General features: G+C 29.6%; 1 protein-coding gene across 1 annotated transcript in view; it reads right to left on the minus strand.

Moving 5' to 3' along the window:
- LOC129947582 (delta-sarcoglycan) overlaps positions 1-13,076 on the minus strand; it is a 32,824-nt gene extending 19,748 nt beyond the window's left edge. The window contains exon 1 of the mRNA XM_056058200.1: positions 12,152-13,076. The gene's annotated coding sequence lies outside the window, so the exon portion shown is untranslated. The remainder of the gene's footprint in view (positions 1-12,151) is intronic.
- Positions 13,077-23,367: the final 10,291 nt, after the last annotated feature.

The following is a 23,367-nucleotide window of genomic DNA, read 5'->3' on the forward strand; positions in this document are numbered from 1 at the left end:
TCCGTCCTTATAATTTTCTAAAAAATATCCTAATTTTGGTGAGGAGCGAAAAAATGTCAACTGATTTGTAGTTTCTTACAAGCTACTTAAAATCTTAAGGTTTGAAAAATATTCAGATATCCTGAATATTGGAAAAATAAAATGTTTGGCTTTTCAGTACATTTTCAGAATTAGGTGATTTTCCGCTGATATTGGTCATACAAATAAAATATTACAAGTTTCCTAAAACACTACAGATAAGTTTTTTTTTTCAAGCATAAATCAAACCAAAAACCCAAAGATATTTTAATGTAAAAGTTTGCAAAACCTCATTTAGACTAAAATCTGAAATTGGGTTTGCTTTGACTTGAGAAGCATTTGACGTTCATTCTTCTTTAATAATTTAGTTTTTTCGGTAATTGTAATGTTTTTTCTTTTAGATCGTCATCATAGTAAAAAAAACTAAGTGGCGTAATAGTTATTAAACATTAGTATTCAAACATTCAGCTTGCTTAATTTTTTCGAGACTATTTGGAAAATTAGAAAAATCATAAAAGTAATACTTTTAATACAGGAGGTAATTAAAAAAGTCAATTTTTGATATTATCGGAAACTTTCTGATATTATTTATTGAGTTAAGTAGAAACAAATTCTTTGGGGGCATTTAAACAAAGTTGTTTGAGGGATATTTTAAAGTTCATTTTTCATCATTAATATCATATGGGTTTCGGCTTGAAATCTTAATACAGATTTCTTACCAGAAATGTTAACAAATGAAAAAAGATTTATTAACTGGTAAGACATCCAGTGAGTCTTTTTTAAAATGTATGGAGTATCAAATATAGAACTAATGTATAAGAATAGATTGAACAACTATACTTTATCAAAACAGCTTATGGCCACTTTCTTAAAAAAATTCGAAAGCAAAAACTTTAAAACTCGATTTAACCTCTGTTTTTTTTTTTTTTTTTTTTTTTGAAACAAACGATTGGTTTTGAAGATTTTGATTTATTTTTGACTTTCAATTATTGAAACTTAAATTATGGCAAGTATTGCATTCGTTAGGAACTTAGAACTCGAGATTTTAATGAAACAAAAAAAATTGGTCCCCGATTCCATCAATCTGTTTTTCAGTCTGCCCCGTCCCTACACCCTAAACCATTAGGTTGATTAAATTCAAACTTGGAAATTAAGGCTTTCAGAAAATTCGAGTTGACGTCTTTTAAAATTTTGCTTAAGACAAAAAAAAAATAAACTATTCGACATTCTAATTATTTGAAAAAGATGTAAGTCGTAATTTCAAAATTTTTCTGAACTTTTTAATTTTGATTTCTACTCAAAATACGATACTTGAAGCTGGCCATTGCTTAAAACTTCAAACAATATTGTTGTGTACCTTCATTGAAATCTTTTTACAAAACATTAATTCCTAGAATTTTAAAAAGCGAAATGGAAACATATTGGCTGAATATACGTACAATTTGTGTATGAAGATTCACAATTTTGTTAATATTTCGCTAACATACTGTATTTGTAATTTCAGCATTTTGTGTGTCTAAAATGTTAACTTTACGAAAAGTAACGTTATTTTCATAAACTAATTTTCTTCTAAACATACATTAGCATCTAGATGTGAAAAAAGCAACAAATATTTCAAATTTACTCCTTCAACTATTTTAGTAAACAAATTTGCTTATTTTTAAACAGTGCTGTATTTATTTCAGTTTCAATTATTTTTATATACAATAAAAATACACTTCAAAAATGCAATAACCTATTTGTGCTCCACAATTTGTATATTAAAAGAATTGTATACTACTATTTATAAAGTTTTTAACATCAAAAAATTACAAAAATAATTGACTGTTTTTTTAACAATATTCTACTAAAAAATTGAAAAACTGTTTTTCAAATGAAAGCGTTTCGAGAAATGCAACAAACAATGATACTGAGTTCAGAAAATACAAATGTTAACAACTATTATTGTAATATAAATTGATTATATGGAAATTAAAAATACAAAAAAACTAACGAAAATTAATTTTCGTCTATCTTGACTTAACTAATATGTTTTTTTCTTAGTGTCGCGGGTAGATTTTGGTGCCCCGTGGCGGCCATTTTGTTTTGTGACATCTGTCAAATCTTTCGTGTATTATTCATTTTTTTATAAATGAACAATAGGTTCAAATGTTTAAACTTTATTATCAAAAGTAGGGTTCGTTAACGCAATCGTTGCGCTCATTAATCCCATTTTACGGTAGACGTGGTGGCCCTACACAGTCGACTCTTCTACGATGAGTGGCCAAATTTGAGACGACCAGTTCAGTAAACAATCAGCCAACACCCGTACGTTCAAGGAACGCAAGATCGGCCGAGAAAATCGTCACAATCCGTGAAAGTGTACAGCAAAACCCGAGGCAGTCTATTCCTCGCCGTGCACAAGAACTCGATCTTTCGCATGCCTCAACTTTTTTGAATTTGAATTTTACGTTGGGAATTAAGCCTATACTAGTCAAGTAAATACTAAAGAACGGGCACACATATCCATGTACCTATAATACTTTGTTAATTTCAACTCAATTTTCAAAAGGCAGGTGCGGGAGGACAGAATTATTGCTACGCTTTGCAGTGGCATATAAAAGTGAGAGGTGTTACATGAAATGTTTTTTCTTAGATAAACCTCCAGTTAACGCAATGTAATACTCTTGAAAAACTAACAGAAAATTCATAGCAATATAACGAATGACAAATATACTCCGTGTAACTTGGTGAAGGTCATCTGCAAACTAAAGCAAAAATATAGCCCAGCAGCTTTATTATCACGAAGTTCCCAGAAATTACAGAAAACATAAATTGTATTAGATAAACGTTTTCTGGGGTATGGTAAATATTTTAAATAAAATTAAAAAAAAAACAATTTTGATATAAGATAAATCAAAATTTAATTTGCATCTTCAAGATTAAGTTATAAGCATATAGAATGTCTATTTGCCTCAAAAGATAATAAATTGACAAATACTTTTTCTTTAGTTTCAGGAAATAATTTCTGCTATAATGATAATTATAAATGCTGTATCCAAACATATAAAGTGCAATAACACTACTAGAAGTTATTAGATGCAACTCTAATTTAATTAGTAACGATGAAATACTAAAATCTGGAAGAAGTGTTCAAAATCAGTCAAAATTAAGGAAATCAAGCTGATGAACTATTAAATGTAATAGAAAATGACTCAGTAAAAGATTCTTTCATAAACTATTCAAATAAGTACTTAATACAAAGAAATAGAAGATATAACCTCGAAGAAGTCGCTGTAAACATAGTAACGGTTGACGTTAAAGCTAAGGAACTATTAAACATGGTTTATGGTGACCCAATGACAAACAGTAGCTTATTTTACAGTGGATTTTACAATTTCAATGGCAGGATTTCTTACATTTTATTCACCTTACTTTAGAAATTTAATGAAATGCATACAAAAGTATATTATGCTTTTGTTGATCCGAGCGTAGTTCAATTATAAAATTAAATATTTTTTTGAAATTGTAAATAGATTTTAATTTAAAATGTTAAAATATCGAAACTAATTGTTTCAATTTGAAAAAAAAATTTAGCTGTAAAACATTGAAGCAAAACACAAATTTCCTTAAACTGACTGAAATTGGAAGAGGACCCCAATTTTTTCCGAAAAATCATCTTTAGTGACGAGGCCCATTTTTGTAAAGAAGCAAAATAGACGTATATGGGACGACAACAACTAACGCGAGCTTCACCAGGTGATAATGCCTAATCAAAAAGATACTGTTTGGTGTGGATTTCGGGCAAGCAGAGCAGCTTCGTAATTGGTCCGTACTTTTTTAAAAACGACGTTAGTAATGCGGTCACCGTCAACAGCGAGTGCTACATAACGATGATAACTATTTTCTTGAGGCCCAAATGGAACCATATGGACCTAGATGACATGTGGTTCCAGCAAGAATGCACAACGTGCCACTCAGCAAACGCCACGACATCTACAAACAACATCCACCCTACTTAAAAAAAATAAATAAAAATAAATAAATTAGATGGCGCAACAGTCCGTAGTAAACCAGGGTCTACTGACTTACAACTCTCAACTATTCCTGTGTGCGAGTAATTGCAGGGACGGAGAGGACCTACAGTTTATATGCCGAATCTGAACGGCTAATTTAAGAAAGCACTTTTTCATGACAAGAATTACTCTTGGAAAATTTGTCAATTCCTCGCAAGAGGCAGTACCCGTGCAAAAAAAACTTAAGGTGGCACAGGCAGGAATCGAACCCAAGAAACCTCTCGCATGACAGTCCAACGCACTAACCAACATGCCACGGGTACTACACTCTTCTTAAAAACCCCTATATAAATATTTTTAACACAGCTATCAAGAAAATGTAATTTTGTCAGTCTTTGTTTAACATTTTGTAAAATTTGTTGATTATTTCAGAATGTTTTTCAGTTCTGCAAACATTTGAAATGAATAATTGTTCAACATAAATTCTTCTAAAAATTTTAATCTTTTTCAATATTTTGAAAAATAAAAAATACCAAGTAAATTTTATTTTAAACTTCCCATAGTAAGTTATTAAAATTTTGGCATTTCCCGACGTTCCAAGGTCCCTAGAGTCGAAATAAAGGATTTTTAGAAAGATGTCTGTGCGTGCGTGTGTACATACGTTCGTACGTTCGCGACGTTTTTTTCGTCGTCAATAGCTCAAGTACCAGAAGAGATATCGATTTCAAAAAAATTTTGTTTTACAGATAATAAGGCAGAAATATGCATAAAGGACTTTCAAGAAAATTGCTTGGATGTTTTTTTTACCATAGCATTTTAAAAAAATGTTGAAAATTTTGGTTAACCCTTAATATCTTACGAACCAAAAACGCTAGAGACTTGAATAAAATTTTATATAATAAATTGCAACGTGATATCAATGAAGTATATTTTTTGAAAAAATTCCTTTCACGGATTTTTTTATAAATCAAAAAAAAAATTGTCACTTCCAAAATTTTACGACTAAAATATGATTTTATCTCCAAAACAATTTTGTGCAACGAAGAATGATGTTTTTGACATCTCAAAAAATTTTGACAAAATCGAATGGACAGTTTTTTCTTACAAAAAATAAAAACCTAAAAAAAAACAATACAATAAAAATTTACTTTCGACTCAAATAGCTTTTCTAAAATTAAAAATATTTACTTAAAACTTATTTTATTTTACAGAAAATATTGTTTTCGATATTCAGTAATTTTTATATGAAAATACAACAGTCCGTTTTTTCATACAAAATAAAATCTACAAAAAATAGTACGCAAATCTGGTAAAAATTGATACGAGTACATATAGACAAACTTTTAAGCAAGACAAATCGACAGACGGGATGGGAAGTTATCAGTGTGGGTCGCATCCCAGCCTCTTTTTTAAATATTGGATTCGAGTAATATTCTCTAAATCTAACAAATTGATTAATTAGTTTTTAACTTATTTTGATAGCTTTGAAAATCTTATAAAAATGTGTTATGAATTTTCCAAAAAAACGTAATTGTAAACACTTTTTTAAGTTCAAAAACAGGTTTTATACTGATTTGTAATATTTTGTTTGTATTCAATGAAGAATATTTAAAAATCGCTTCTGGTGCCTGAAATTTCTCGTTTTCATTTATTATTTTTGTACGTACCATTTGATATTTAAAAGTTTAAAGGGCCTAAGGTTTCGTTTCTTATATTTAGGCTAAGTATGTGTTTTGACTATCTTTGGAAACCATGTTATGGAAGTAGGTTGAATTTTGATCATAAATCCGATGTTAAATTTTAAATTAAATGAGCAAACAGTTGAGATTTCTGAAAAACGACACATACCTCAAAATGTCATTTTTACAGCGACGTTTAGTGATACAAAAAAAAACAAATATACACATTCCACATTCCATATGAATTAAAAAGAGAGACATGTCTTGAACAATTAAATTTTTGAGTTTAATACCTATCATCAAAATAACTTAAACACATGTCATAGCGTCAATTCGTATTACTTTAAGCATTTCTGTTATTCATAAACAATTTCAAAATGACAAAATATTTTTATCAACTCACAGCAGCAAAAGTGTCAACTTATAATTTTTCCCTCATAAATTTATATCTTAAACTTATTTTTATATTTAAAATGAAAAACAAATAAAAGCAAAAATAGCGGCAAAAGTGTGTTGAGATTTTTGTTCTATTTTCTTCTGATACAAGGTCAAACCAAAATATTCGAATGAATTTTGTCTCCAAATTTTCGAATTTTCAAAAACAAGTATAATAAGTTTGAGCTTAATTTTTAATTTATATGTAACTCACACATTGAAATTGATTTACTCACAAATACATAAAGATATATATTAAATAATTCATTTAACAGTTACAAGAGCCTTATAGAATAGAATACCTAGAATTGTATTATTAATTTCATCCTCGGAACAAGGTAATGAATAATTTTATTAAATTAAACGCCTCAAAATCCTTATGATATTTGTGAGTCTGTGAGTGTAGATGTGTGTCTATATGTTTTACTTAGTTCATATAAGCACTCCTTTCATTAGGAGGATTTCAAGATTAAAATTTTGAAAATTGTTAGAGCTTTGTGTGTTATCCTTGAATTAAATTTCACGTTAGCCGTGTTACCTGTTTCCTACATTCTCGATTTAAGTGAGTAGGTGTCCCTCCTACTGGTACTACTACGACTTACCGCTTATTCCATTTCACACAACCACACTTACAAAAGCAAAGGGTACCGTAAAGGTAGATGATACTAGAGGATAGAAAGTCACAGTTGAATTAAGCGTATGTTCTGTAATAATATTCCATACGGAACAATGTGTCGCAGGGTTGTAATGTATATATCATTTTTAAGTTCAATCCCTTTTCCCCTATACCTCCCCCACACTCATTCATACCTACGTATACTTAGTCTTTCAAGAGGGGGCAGGTGGAAGAGCAACGAAAACACCGTCTAAACAGACTCCATAAGGGTTATTGCCTGGGATATTAGCATTTTTATTGGCCCTCTCCATATGTAACGGTAAAGGTGTCGTATAGGGGATATGCATTTAGAATTTGTTTTGAAAGTTAGGGGGGTGGGAAATGTTGGTGTTTTTGTCTGTAATTTTTGAGCATGTTTTACCTGAAAAATTAAATGTTACACTCGTATTTTTGTTTTTTTTTGTTCCTTTTGTTTTCATTAAATTGAACTATGTGAAGATAGGGTAGATGTTTTAATATGAAGGTTGTCTTGATATTCAAAATGGGGGTAAAGTTGAAAGTATTGAAGTTCGGGATTAAACAATTTCAAAAGTTTTCGAGAGTCTATATGATTTTATACAAATGTAACGATAATGGTTATGGTATTTGTATTTTCCAAGGTCAAGGTCATATGCCAGATGGAAATATAAATATTTTGAGATATCTTCAGACACAAACACTTAAATAAATTATTTTGATGGAATTTAAAAATACGTTTTTGGGCAGATTTTGAAATAGCAGTTTAAGGATAAATATTATTCATAAATAAGTTACTTCGTTTTTGACAAGTAAGTAAAGATGTATTTTACATATTCAGAAGAAATGTAAGTTTAGAAAATAAAATTTGTTAAGTTTTAGGTATCTAGAAATGATTGCCACAAAGTTTTTATGAAATAATAATTCGGAATTCTTTTTGGTCATGCTTTCATTTCAACTGACAAAATATTGAACCATTTTCTACGCTAAGCTGTCATAATAATTTGTTTACATTTTTAAATTTTGATGATATGCTTGTGCATATTCCCATCCAGTACCACCCTAAGAACTTCATTTCAAATGTCGGACACTTTAAAGGAAATATTTATAATTTAAAAATTAAGTTTTTGAATAAAATTCAGCTTGTTTAAAGTACAAAAAGAGTGAAAATTCTCAAAAACTTATACTAACTGTCGCAAGTGCTAATGTCAGTTTTAAAAAATAAGAAGCGTGTTACTAGCTTTACCAGTTAATCAAAAGATGAACAAAGAGGCTGGGATTCTGACACTGATAATTTTGCATTAATGGCCGTTTATAGATATTTGCAAAACTGTTATATTGAAAACATCTGTTTTTGTTATCAAGATACATAGGTAGAAAACAAAATTTCACCAAATGTTGCCATCATTTTTTGAAGGTTCTTTTTAAAAAGGAGAATGAGATAAAAACCTGATAGCTTTCCATTGGTATCAGTTTAACACTTTTACATCGTATTTTTTATAACGATCAATTTTGTTATTAAAAGAAATTAGTTAAATGGTTTATAGACCCAAAACAAAAGTTTCAGCTTTTTTATTAAAAGACGTATTATTATAAGAAAACACTAATTTAAATATTACAAAACATTAACAACAATTTTTCTTTTAAAAATTTATTTCATCAGGTTCTTATTAACTTCCCATAGGAAGTTATTTTACTATGTCCGATTTGTCGAATTAAAATGTTTGACATTTTTTGACGTTTAAAGTTCCCAAGAGTCGAAATAAAAGATTTTAAGAAAGATGTCTGTACGTGATGTGTGTGCGTTCGTTCCTACGTCCGTATGTTCGGGACGTTTTTTTCCTCGTCCACAGCTCAAGGATCAGAAGAGATATCGACTACAAATAAATGTTGTTATACAGATAATAAGGCAAAAAGATGCAGAAGGGCTCTTAAGAAAATTGCGTGGGTGGTTTTTTACCAAAACAGTTTGAAAAAAAGGTGAAATTTTTATAAATCAAAAAAACTGAAAAAAATTCTTACCTCAAAAATCTTACGACTAAAATATGATTTCATCTCCAAATCAATTTTGTGCAACGAACATCTGATAAAATTTTGGGAAAAATCGAATTTACAGTTTTTTTTATAAAAAATAAAAATCTAAAAAAAAAATTATTAAAAAATTAAAAATTTAACAAAAGTTGGTAAAACTGATTTTTGACTCAAATATCTTTTCAAAAAATTGAAATATTGGCTTCAAACTAATTTTATCTTATAAGGAATATTGTTGTTAATATTCGATAAAATTTTGAAAAAAATCGAATTTACAGTTTTATTTACAAAAAATAAAACCTTAAAAAAAAAAAAACAATACTAAAACTTGGTAAAAATTTATTTTCGACTCAAATAGCTTTTCAAAAATTAAAAATGTTGGCTTCGAACTTATTTCATTTCACAGAAAATATTGTTATTAATATTCAGTAATTTTTATATAAAAATCCAACGGTCCGTTTTTTCATAAAAAATAAAATCTACAAAAAATAGTACGCAAATTTGGTGAAAATTGAAACGAATACATAGACAAACTTTTAAGCAAGACAAATCAACAGACGGAATTGGAAGTTATCAGTGTGGTTCGCATTCCAACCTCTTTTTTGAAAAATCGAATGGAAATCTTTTTACAAAAATTAAAAACCTAAAAAAAAGCATTTCTAGAAGTTCGTAAAAATTGATTTTCGACTCAAATATCTTTTCAAAAATTGAAAATATTGGTTGAAGCTTATTTTATCTTACATAAAATATTGTTTCGACATTCAGTTAATTTTTGATAAAAATTCAAGAATACGTTTTTTTTTTATTAAATAATAAAATCTTCAAAACAGTACGAAAATTTGTTAAAAATGATATCCGTTTGTTAAAATTTATTGTTTTTTAAGGTTTTTATTTTGTATAAAAAACTATAAATTGGATTGTATTAAAATCATTTCAAATAAATTGAACAAATTTTGAAGGAAAGCAAATTGTTTATTCACGAGATATTAGAGTAGAAAATCAATTTTGAGTAGTAATTTTTTGTAAGAAAACTTTTAATTCGATTTTTATAAAAATTATACCCATTATATTTAAACGTTATTCTACATTTTGTAAAATTATTTCTAAATTAATATTATTTCTTCTTCAAAAAATACCCATGTTTTGTTGGAAAATCTATCAATAGTAGGACTTTACACGAATAACAAAAATAAAATCCGCAGTAAGAATACTATCGATAAAAGTTAAAGTAGAATCTTACTACGGATGGGTTTTTGACATTTATACGAGTCTCGAATTTATCTTATGTGATTTCGTTCTCAAATGTTGGTACGATTGATGTAGCATTTGTATCTCGATGGCTGTGTTCGTTGAGTAGTTGTGCATTTGGAATCGTGTCTTTTCCATTTGGAAAAATAAAATCAATTTGTTACTGTTCATATTATTTAATTTTGTTAATGAAAATGGACTAACTGACTTAAACCAAAACTTTATGTCAGTTTAGATTAAATAAGTCTTTTTGGTGTTTCTACTGCACAAAAAATTTTAAAATGATGTTTCTTATGAAGTGCAAGTGAGATAGTTTGATTCGTGTTAAACATATAAAGAACCGAAATATTCAGCACCATATAAGAATATGCTACTTTGCTTTATGTGCAATTTTTTTATTTAAATTTTATAAAAAATAAAACTATATTTTTGTACACAAACATGCAAAAAAACAGACCATAATGCATTATCTGCAAAGCCAACTCCTCCACTCAGGTTTTTCTTCACAAATTTTGACTTGACTCTGATCCCCGATCGGAATCGAGTTGAATCAAGCTCATTTCAAATCGATTCAGTTGTATATAAAATTAAGGCGAGCTTCAAGCTCGCTTCAACATCACATATTTATGTAGTAGTCTACGAACAAACCTCATTCTTGAAGTTTTTTTTTTATGTCACAAACTGCAATTGTTAAATGAAGAATCCCAATTCCCAGATGTTTTCTTACCATTTCTTCTTGAAAATTGTTCATTTTATTAGTTTTAGTAAGTTTTTTTTTATTCTGAAGTTAATTTTAACTTTTGAAACTTTCTTTCATTTGTGTTTTTTTTTTCATAACCGATAATTCATTTTTTTAGAGCCTCTACCATTTTGGTATTGCGTCACAATGTATTAAATTTAGTTGAAACCGCTTGAGATATTGGTAACTTATTTTTTTTTCAAAAGTATAAAAACACAAACCACACAATTTGTTTAGAAATCCCTTTCTGCATATTTTGATGTTATCATATGTAAACCAAAAAAATTATTTGAAGTTGATAACTCCACTATTTCTTCAGATAATATGGATGACAAAATTTATCAAGAACAATGGGACGTACGACCGAACGTACGCAAATGACACAGAGACAACTCTTTAAAAACTTTTTATTTAGATTCTAGGGACCTTTTAACGTCTAGAAATTTGAATAATATTTGTTCGACAAATCGGAGTGATTTTAGAAACTTCCTTTGGAAAGTTAATAACTATTGTAATAATTAAAATATTTTGTCAGTCTTGAATTAGAGTTTTAGTTTAAAAAGGATATTAAAACAGTCCTTGTTTCTTAAATTTATAATAGAATTATGTACGCATACGGAAACAAATAATGAATTTTCATTTATCAATTTTGAGTGAAAGAATATTTAAAACAAAACCATAATTTTTTTTTTTAAATTCGTTTTTGAAATTTTAATGAAAAACTGGTAAAATGTACTGATTTTTTTTTAAATATAGAATTTTACATAAAGTTAAGAAGGTTAACTAATGTTTAAGAGTAACATTTACCACGCAGTTAAATATTATACATACAAATAAAAAAAAATAAAAATATATCAGTTAAAAACGGTTCCTTCAGATATTAACAAATGTGAAGCCAGGTACAATTTTAAGATAGTCTTACTTAGACAGAAAAATACAAAAAACTGTTAACAATTTCACGTAAATGTTATTGAGAGTTTTTTAAATAATGTGGAAGTTATGTTGAATATTTGTTAAAAATGTTGTTACATTATCAAACATCTTAATGCGTACAATTTTTGCAAAAACAAAAAAAAAATGATAAAATCCACAAATGTTTGTTTCGAAAACATTCTTATATTCAAAATATTTTTTGTTAAGTTTGACAGTTTTTGATCTTCATATAACTGAAATATTCCATAGATACCTGCCTATAATTGGATATAAGAAATTTGGAAGTTTGCCCAAATATAAATCCACGCCATTTCTTCTCCCTGCTAAAAGATACAATTTTATCTTTTCCGCTTAATTGACTTAATTTCTTGGACCGACTCATGTCATTATTCCGAAATGTTAATTAAAATATCAAAAAATAAAATTTGTGTTTTAGACTCACCTCACTTCGAAGATGTTTATCCAATGATGAGATCTCTTCGAAAAAGGTCCAGCTCAAATTTTCATGTGGACTACGTTCGTCGATGTTGATGTTGTTGTCGTCGTGGTCGTTGTCGCCTTCACCGTCTGAATCTAAAAAATGACGTTCCCGCTGATGCTGCTGATGATGTTGTTGTTGATGATGATGGTTGTTCTCTTCAGGCCTCAGATTCAGATTCCTTTTGCCAGCACAATGACTACTACTACCACTGGCTAAGGCCAACAAACCTTGTGACTCAAAAATTAAATCAGAATTTGAATTTAATTCGAGGACTTCATTCACCATTGCATCAATTTGAAAAATCATTCATTTTACGCATTTAAAAACAAACAACAATTCAAACCCGCTCTTTATCCATCCGCGAACATAAATTTTGCCAAAGCGAAACGCACAGATTCACCACCCCCTCCCCCCAGATGGAGCCAGAATCCAAAAAAACAAATTGAAAATACAATCAAAAAAAGTCGAACTCAACACTTAACAAAAAACACACGCACTCATGGGGGCAACACGCAGTATTGTAACTTGCTGTAACCCTCGCCCCACGCAGCAAAATTGCTTTTCGCTTTGACTTTGGTCATCAATCAACGGGCAATTAAATGCTCAATTAAATTTTCCATCCGACTGCATACAACTCTCGGATTCAGCTTCGAATCTTTTTTATTATTCTTCTTTTTTCAGAATTTTTCTTCTTTTTTTTCAATTTCAAAAATCTATTTGTGCCAAAAACATCTGTGAGTACGGACGACGAGAAAAATCGCGACGGAATATTTCCCCAAAAACGCTTCCGTGCACTTTGGAGTCTTAACAATCACTGAATGACTAAATCTATATCTCCGGCAAGCAAATGAAAAATTCTTCCTCGAGTATGGAAAATATTTTTCTCTATGACGGAGGACGACGACGCGCGTGCAGATTTGAAGTCATAGTCGTCTCGTACGGCCGACGACGTACGTGCAAAATAAGATCGGTGAAAGGAGTGTTGTTGCGGGTGGAAGTGAGAGTTTTATTCAAGGGGGGAATGAGCTGCTTTTGGCAGTGGTGGTATTTGCCACAAGTGTTTGTGTGCGGGTGTTTTGGTCGAGAGTCGAGTCGGAAAAAAGCTTTTCTCTATTTTCAAAAACAGATGATTATATTTTGGTTTTTCTGTTCATTTTCCCGGTATGCTCGTAACTAACGTATAATGTCGAGTGGGGTTTGTTTTTTGCAGACACTATATTTGCCAAGCACGTGGTGAGCGTTAAGAGTGCGCATGTAACGGAGAGAGAAGTTGTAGGAATTTTGTGGCTAGCACGTGTTTGTTGTGCAGGGAATTGCCATCAAGGAAATATAATTTGAAAAATAAAACATTCAAAAAAGTTGACAAATATTTCAGCTCATACAGTTCTTAACATCAAAAATGGTGACTGTTTTTCTTATAATATTTTGCATTGTTTCAAACTTACGTTAAAAGCCTTGGAATCTTTGAATTTGGTTTTGGTCTTTAAAATAACTTTTTAAAAAAGCCCAACAAAAATTAAAAAAAAATATTCAAAAATTCCAAAATGTTTAGTGTTGAGAAAAAATGTGTTATTCTAAAAAAGTTTGCTTTTGTAGCTGGGAGGCCATTTTCCAATATATTCTTTTCTTGAAGACAAACATCAATGACATTAAATTAATTCCATACAATTTATTTTTTTTTATAACAGTCATACTATAAATCAGCCAAATTTGAAATAACAGTCAAAAAGTCAATGAATTGTATGTAACATAAGTAGAACTAAATTTAAAAAATCAGGAACGGAAAACCTCCTTGATATTACTATCCGGAGTAGTCAATAGAAATCTTACACAATTTTTAGTAAAAAACAAAGAGCCTAGCTTATTAAAAAAATTTACTCCATTATTTGCTTTTTTTTGTGTATTGTTAATCGTTTTAAAAAACAAGTTACATACAATACCCGTGTTTTTTTGGCATTCTATAAATAGTATAGTAGACAACTCCCAAGAAAACCCATGGGTAGCAGCCAAATTTTTGTATTTAAAAATTGTCACAACGAAAAGAAGACCTGTCAGAATAATAATTTAAAAAAAAACACAAATAGAAGCAAGTTTTTTGAAAATCAAAAGTTAAAATTAACGTCACCAAAAAAAAACTGACTTAAACTAATATAAGAAAGAAATCACATAAGATCCATTTGAGACTCGTATAAATGCGAAAAAATCATCCGTAGTAAGATTTTACTTTAATTTTTATAGGCAGTATTCATGCTGAGGAAATTGTTTTTGTTATTCGTCTAAAATCCTTCTATACTATTGATAGATTTTCCAAAAAAAACACTGGTAATTTTGTAAGTCAAATTCTGTATAGTTTAAAGATTTACAGTGCATTTTAAGTCAAAGGGGGGAAGTCTTTATACGTGAAATATCTTTTTTCTTGTAGCAAAAATTTGAACAATTTTGATTTCAGTCGAGAACAAAATTTTCTACATATTTTATCTTGGTTGTAAATAACGATCCTTGCTGTTGAGCGCCATTAAATACAAAATAATCAAATTTTTCTATGGAAGCCTCATTACCGCATTACTTCTTTCATCACAACAAATACAAAATTTGGAGGGTTTAAAACATATTTCTCTAAATTTTGAAAATCGTAAAACAAACCCATGACATATTATGAAGCAATTTTTTTACTTACCCCACAAAATTCTTGATTCCTTAATTTGGTAAGATCTAAGTAGACTTTGGGGGTTATGAAAATAGATTTACTAACGTATTTTAATTTTTAATCTGTAATTTGAAATTATTGCAATCTATTTGACTTATTTATTTTATTTATATTTTTGGAACTATACGTCTTTGTATTTAGACGTTCCTTTTTGCGTGAGTTTGATCTTAATTCTTTTTTATTCTACATGTTATGAAATTATAAGAAGTTGGTATTTTTTTTGAAAATTAACTGTTTTTAAAGCAAACATATTTAAAAAACTGTTGAAAATTGATCCAAATTTTCTTTCGACTCGAATACCTTAAACATGATAAGAGCATTAACGCATTTAATAGAATGTCAAATATCTGCAACCGGCCTTCTGTCTTATAACAAAGTTTGAAAAGGTTTTATTAGTGACAGTCAAATTGCTTTCTTCTAGTGGGATTTTATTAACTGAATTCAAATACGACTAAAAAAAGAAAAATCTATCACGTCAGGTTCTTAAGGTAATACTGCTAAAAAAAAGCGGGGAAGCGACCCACACTAATAACTTCCCATCCTGTCTGTCGATTTGTCTTGCTTAAAAATTTAACAAAATGTTCATACAAATATTTTGTGTGAGATAAATAATTTAAAGTCAATATTTTTGTTTGTTCTCTTAATACTTGAGTCGCAAATCATCAGTTTTTTTGGTTGTTTTTATAGATTTTCGTGTTCTGCTAAGAAAGTTGTCAGTTCAATTTTTCTAAGAAATTAACTAAAACTTACCAAAAATATTTTGCATATTTTGAAAAAGTTTGATTTCAGTTAGCCGAAAACCAATCTCTAACAATTTTAACAGCATTTCTTGAAAGCTTTTACTACTAATATAAACAAGTCCAGATACGATTTTTCTAGGAAAATTTAGCACAAAATAAATAATAAAAAATAAAAGTCAATACCTTCATTTATTGAGGAATAAAACATTATTTTTAACAAATTTGCGAAAAAAAATTGTAGATCGTATATTTTTATAAACAAAACTGATTAGTGGTTTTTTTTTATAAATGTTTCTGAATTTCGAAAACATTATTTTCTATAAGTTGAAATCATTTTTTACCAACTACCACAGGTTTTTATTTTCTTAAAACAAAAACTGGCAATTCAATTTTTCTCAAAATTTTACCCGATGTCAAAAATGTTTTTTGAAATAAATTATTTATATAGAGATGTTTGTGCTTGCGTGTGTACGTACGTTCACATCGACTTCCAATAAATTTTGTTGTACAGATAATATTGCAGAAAGATGTAAAAAGAATTCTCAAACAAATTTCGTGAAATTTTTTTTTACCAAAGCAATTTAAAAAAAAAGGTGAACATTTTGGTTAACACAAAATATCTCACGAACCAATAACGCTAGAGATTTGAATTAAATTTTATATTATGTATTGTAACGTGATTCCAAACAAACATAGTTTTGGAAAAAAATTCAATTAATAGTTTGTTTTTTATAATTCAATAAAATTTAAAACAAAAATTTGACACCGCGAAAATTTTAAAAACTTAAAATGCTTTTATCTTCAAAATAATTTTGTGCAACGAAGAATAACGTTTTCATCATCTGGTAAAATTCTGAAAATAATCGAAATGACAGTTTTTTTTACAAAAAAAAATAAAAAAAATTAATGAAAGTTGGTAAAAATTGATTTGTGACTCATATTGACAATTTTCTTAAAATAATAACCTAAAGAAAAAAAATAAAAAGACTTGGTAAAAATTTAATTTGGATTCAAATATCAAATATAAAATTGACTTCCAACTAAATTTATCTCATTGAAATTATTATTTTCGACATTCAGTATTTATTTTTATAAAAATCTAACAAGTCCTTTTTTTCCCAAAAAAAATAAAATCTACAAAAAACAGTACGAGAATTTGGTAAAAATTGATATTCGGTTCTCAATATATCGTGAACAGCAGAAGATATTGAATTCAAATTAATTTCATTCATCCAATTTGAATTTCTTTAAATATGAGAAAAAAACTTTTAAGGAATGCTACTAAAATCGGTAAAAAATTGGTTTTCGACTTAACAGCTCGTTTATAAAAATAGATTTCAAAACCAAGTTATTTCATCACATGCAAAATATTTGTTAGCAATTTTGAAATTTTGAAGAATAATTCAACTGACAACTTTTTTAACACAACAATCTACAAACTTTTAAGCAAGACAAATCGACAGACGGGATGGGAAGTTATCAGTGTTGGTAGCATGATGACAGTCTTTTTTGTATCCTTTTATATTATTTACTGAATAAGACTATTTATTTTAAGTCTATGTCTCTACTTGTTCTTGAGATACGGTCGAACTTACGGACGTTCACCTATCTAACATACATTTTAAGGAAATCCTGAACAATTTTTAATAAACGGTTATAAACACAATAAGCAAAACGGTAAAAGTACATATTTAAAAGAAAAACATACATTGAAAAAATGTACAAATAAATTTGAAAACTGTTATTTTGAAATTTTGTAGCAAATAATTAAATTAAAAAAAGGATTCCAAATCAATTTCTAAACCTTGAAACCATTAAATTCACGGTTTATTAAAATTTCTTATAAAGTCAAATAAAGACTTATAAAATATGAGATTTTCCAGAAACTTAGTAAGTAACTTAAATGATTTAAACTCTATCTGAAGACAAAGATTTGTAATTTACAAAACGTTTATACAATGTTTTGTTTTTAAATATGCGGTGTTTTATACTCGTGCCTTAAAAATACAGTTTTTGTAATTTTTAAAACGTTTTAATGTAGGACGATTCCAAAGACTATACAATTATTAACTGTAAGCAATATACCTCGAACTGAAATTATGACAAAAATTAAGCTGCATACTGTGGTGAGCTTGCTTAAGGTCGCATGAGGGAAAAGGAACCAGCTTCAAGAGTATATGTAGAAAAATTTATGGTAGACAACAGTTAGAGGTTTCCTAAGAAATATAAAGTTTTTTTTTCACGGGTAGGTACTGCCTCTTGCGATAAATTGACAAATTGCGATAAATTGAGTAATTCTTGTCGGGAAAAGTGCTTTTCAAATAAGGGTTCGGAGTCGGCTTTAAACTGTAGATCCCTTAGTTCTCCACGGAATGTTGCGCTTAAAATGTACAAACTTGCTACAGACATTTTGACTTCAAACCCTTAACATAAAAACGAGTTTCTATCCTTGTAAAAATCTGCTGTTCTCTTAGTTTTTAATTCACATAAGTTCATTGCCAGAATTATGAATTTATATTTCCCAATCCCCTTTTACAATATTTAAATTTAAACTGCTGAATTATTTATAAAATCCTCAACAAACTTATATCGTCCTTTTATAAACTTAAATCTCAATGTGACTTTAATCAACAACAACAAGACTCTTTTCACTATTGAATTAAAGTCTATCCCATACCCGTCTGACGTCTGACTTCTCACGTCAAGCTGAACTGTTAGTGCTTGGTTGAACACTTCACTTAGCAACGCCTCACAACAAAGTGTCACCGTTGTAGTTGAAAAGGATAAACCACTCAGCGAGCGCACTGAATGGAATCAGTTCTATGTAGTTCCCGCCAAAAAGGATAAAACTCAAAAGAAAGCGTGAGCTTGGTTGAGTTTACAAAATGCAAAACAACAGGAAAAATCTTAACCCCGCGGTGGAAAAAATGCAAAAAGCAAAATATTTACCAACAACAACTGTTGGAGAGCTAACAATTTTTTTTATTTCCAGGATTTTTGTATTTTTTTTTTGAACTCCTATGTTATTGAAGTCCTGATGCTGAAAATCCAAAGGAGCAACGAGCAGCCGGGCTGAAGCTTGTTGCTGCATGAATTCCATTTAGCGTTGCTCCAACTACAGTGATGCAAGGATATTTTGTTTTTATATCAGGAGCGGGTATGACGGTAGCATCACATATAACATTGTCTACTAGACGTGTGCATGCAAATACAGTATGTGTTGTGTGCGAATGTGTGGGTATGTATTTATAAGTATACATTGCTTCGCACACCTCTGTTTTTGCGAGATTTTAATTTTCCTGTTTTACTTCCGGTTTTCTGGATTTTGATATCAGCTTGATTGCTGCATGTTGTGTTGGTTATACTACCTTACCTATTGGTATTGTGATGATTTTTTATTTTATTTTGAGTCCTTGCAGGTAGAAAGGTACTTGCATACCTTTCGTATATCCCAGCCAGATCCAGGAGATGAATAACCCTGCTAGAGCGGAGGTATATAGCGTAGCGAATGGAATGCCGGTTTCCAGATCCAGATTCTCCCATTCACACGTATAGAAAGGTTTTTATTTTAATTTTGTGAGCTTTTGTTATCGTAAAATTTTTCACGGTTCGAATAGAATTCCCTCATCATAATCAAGCTGGGAGCAAACAGCACACAGCACAATCGTGTATTGAAAATATGGTCACGTGGATTCAAACAATGATTATAATATTTTTTGAGTATAATGTAAAACGTAAAGTATGGCATTCAATTCATAACATACGAAATTAATTTTGTTTCGTACAAAAGAAGAATTTTGTGCACACCTCTGGGAAGTTGTTGTTCTTTATTAAAAAAGGGAACCTACCGTAAAGGCTACAAAGGGAACATACCTTCATACATATGTATTATGACGTGCAGTTACGATTTTCCTTTACATTTTCTGCACGGCTTATTGCGATATGTTTGTGTGATTTTAAAATGTACCGATGAATCTTCTATTATTTTGGAGAAACAATTTGTGTATAATAACAAAAAATCAAGCTCTCCTAACCTAATAGGCCGTCATGATTGGCTTGAGTAATGCCTATGGCACAGCCAAAATGTTTTACTTGGGACATATGTACACTTAGTCCAAAAAGTCGCCTTAAAGCAGCCTTTATTTTATTTTATTTTATTTTTTTAATACTAGGATAAATGTAAATGTGGTAACATTGAAAAAAATTCCGTTTCCGTGACCTTACAGACCAAAACATTGCATCGATTGAGTCTCAATAACTAATCTATTTTTTCTGCACAAGCTCTTGTACTGTCTTAATTAATATCTGATAATCAAAAATGTCATTGTTGTTTTGGATTTAAAAAAAAATATAATTTTTTTTTTAAATCCGATATCTCGAAAATTTGTCTTTTTTTTAACGAAAATAAAATGTAAACGTACATTAATAAGGTCTAAATTATTACATTAATAATAAATTCATTTTTAAAGTAAAATTGAAAAATGTATTGAATTAAAAACAACACTTTAACTATTTTCAAAAAAAAAGTTTTGAAAAATTAAGATTTTTTTGAGGAATAAAATGGAATCTAAGTTTTTGAAAATATACTTTTTTACAGGTATGTACAAACATTTTTAAACAGGCTCTTTGGATGCATAAGCAAGTTCGTGCGTCCTAGACTTGTATTCAATTTATAACAGCTTTTGTATACCAACAGCACGGTATGAGCATTAAGCGTCGTATAGAAACCATACTTGTATGCACACCATTGTGCTGACACCCGGTGTGGCAATCCGTTATACCTGACACCCCATATCGTCCACACATAAGTTATGAATGAGATCTCAAAAAAGAAAGATCAGCTTCAAGCTTCTATTGATATAACTTGCCACACACCACACTTAACAATGAATCAGATGAAACTTTATACTAAATGTACCCATACACATCGTAAAGATCAAGACACCGAAATAGACAAATCAAAAACTTTGATTTATTCGCTTCGTGTCTAAAACCGAAAATCGGTGTCTGCTCCAGCCCACATACAGCACACATTTGTGCACTCCGACTACAATGTGAATAGAAGGTTGGTGTCTATAGGTCGCTTTAGAAAAAAGAAAGATGTTGAATAGGTGTCGGTGTGCGTTGGTTTTATTTTCTTGAACATTACACAGGATAAGATGGAATATGGTAATGCATTCAATATTCATGTCGTACGGCTTAAGAACGAATCTCTTTACGTCATTGTACTGCTCAAGGGTAGATTGGTGTTCATTTCTTCAAGCACGAGTATTAAGATTAAACTGTTTTAGGAAGAAATTCAAATAGTTCTATCACTAGATCATAATCTGTGAAAATAATGGTCAAAAAGGGATCAAGTGACTTAATTAATTTAATAATATTATTACCACCAATGATTTTGAAAACTTTTCTTTCAATACTGTCTTAGAAGCTTAAGTAAGTTTATTTGCCACCGAGCCCAAAAATAGGAGTTATATATAGTTTTGCATGCATAAAGGTTTGGTAAATTGTAATTAAGGTGAATGGATATTTGAGAGAAAACGTGCTGTGAGTCGTTCTCAAGCTGCTCCCGAGAAAGTGAACATAGTCTGGAGAGTAGCTAGCGGAGAGTTTACTAATTATTTTCGATATTCGATCTTTTTGAAAGTCACTTGCAAGTGGACACATGTGTTCCTATCCGAGATAAGCTCGTGGAATACCATTACAGTTCGTGTTTCGCGAGTAGCTGTCGAGAGTAAACATGGCAAAGCAGTGGACATTGGACCAATCAACTTATTGTCTTTTAAACTGTTGAAAATTGCTGGACAGAAGTCTCTCACAATTCTTCCTATTGTACATATTAGAATCCGAAAAAGATCTGAAGGATTCCGTATGAAGGCATTTCCACAGAATCTTTCATTTTCAACAATTGAACATTTTTTTTTTTATTTTGAGGCACATCTATAAACAAACATTTTCTTGATTGTTTAATATCTAAATAACAAGAAAATGCTTGCGTGATTCATTTTGAAACATCGTTAATAAGGGTAAGTGTTAAAAGAACATCCGTCACGTAATATCCGGTACGTTAGATCAAAGGGTGAAATAAATATTTATTTTTAAATAATGCAGTAATTACATAAATTGTGAATAATAAAAAAATATAAGAAATTAAACAAAAATATTTCAACGATCTTAAATAATATTTAATTATATTGCAGTTTTTAATTACGTTTTCCGTGGGAGTCTATCACCCTCCCCCGTTATTATTTTAAATGGAAAAAAATTGTTAAAAAATAACGGTACAACTTACAATTAAGTATTTTACAGTTTTTGAATATTTTTTGGAGTTATTTAACTTTACGAAGCTTGCCCTTAATTTTGATTTTATTATTTAGTAAAAAATCTGAATTAGAATAACTTCCGTTCTGTGCAGTACAGTGTGAATGTGTGCATTCAATGAAAAACCCTCATTTCATAATAAATTTTGGTTTCGTACTGTCGTACAAACTTTAGAATTTAGATCAACATCTTGTTTTTACTATTGATTATTCGTAATATTATCATTCACATGCATTTATTTAGCTGTAAGATCTTATCGATAGGTGTGCTGGTAAAAAAATCACATATTCTATACCAATCACGTTTTCAGTTTTAAACTTTAAAAGGACATTATTTATTTTTAAATAGAGGCACAAAATCCAATTAAATTTTAATTGGTTTATTGATTGATAAAGAATAATTTAAGCCTATAAAATACTACCAGAATCGATCGTTGAGAAAGTTATATAGAGAAAAAGATCAGATTTTAATATTTGTAAAAACGGAGGTACTCTAATTTAAATGCTTTGTACTATTTTTTAAATGGTAGCACACCTTTCTTTCGAGGTTTTTCTATCAGTGTATATTATAAGTAAGGAAATATGAAAGGAACCGGAGCATCCGTAAGTCGGGATTACCCACCAGCCATCCGACAGAAGCGTAGCAAGCTCTTACAGTTGAGAAAACATATTCAGACCACTCAACCTCGGATGAAAGTTTCACTGCGCGATGATAGACTCAGCATTAATAATATAATTGTAGAATGGATTGATAATCAAGGCTTTGTTACTAATCAAGTAGATGGTTTTAAAAAATTAATTGAAGATAACAACCTGGAAAAAAACTTTTTTCATCAAATCTGTTTACAAATTCAACAAAATTCACGAAGAGATGTCAGACTAAACGTCATTCATCAAGAAACGTCAGTTGGGCAAAGCACATCTTCGGCTGGAAACACAATGCAAATCAGCAGTTGGGACTCAGGGGTTAACACTTCAGCACATTCCAACTAGGTAGATGCCGTCTGCCAGAATTCAAATATAGTTAACGTTAACGTTAGAATATTAAGTTATAATATAGCAGGTTTAAATAATAAGATTCAAACTTTAGATTTTTTAAACTTTATTAATGAATTTGAAATTTTTATATTAATTGAAACTCATGTAACTGAAGAACATAACATTAAATTTGAACCATATTTCCCGAACCATACAACTAAGTGGCAACCAGCAATTAAAATTAATAGAAAAGGAAGGGCTAGCGGAGGCATACTGATGGGCTGCAAATTAAATACAACAGGTGTTGAATTCATTTTTAAGAACCTCGAAGACTTTCTGTATATTGAAATCAAATCCAACCACCATACTTTATCCTTGGTTCCTGTATATCTAAACTGCACTAGCTGGGATAGGCAATTTAACTTACTTGAA

Source organism: Eupeodes corollae, chromosome 2, assembly GCF_945859685.1.
Source record: "Eupeodes corollae chromosome 2, idEupCoro1.1, whole genome shotgun sequence".
Taxonomy (NCBI): Eukaryota; Metazoa; Arthropoda; class Insecta; order Diptera; family Syrphidae; genus Eupeodes; species Eupeodes corollae.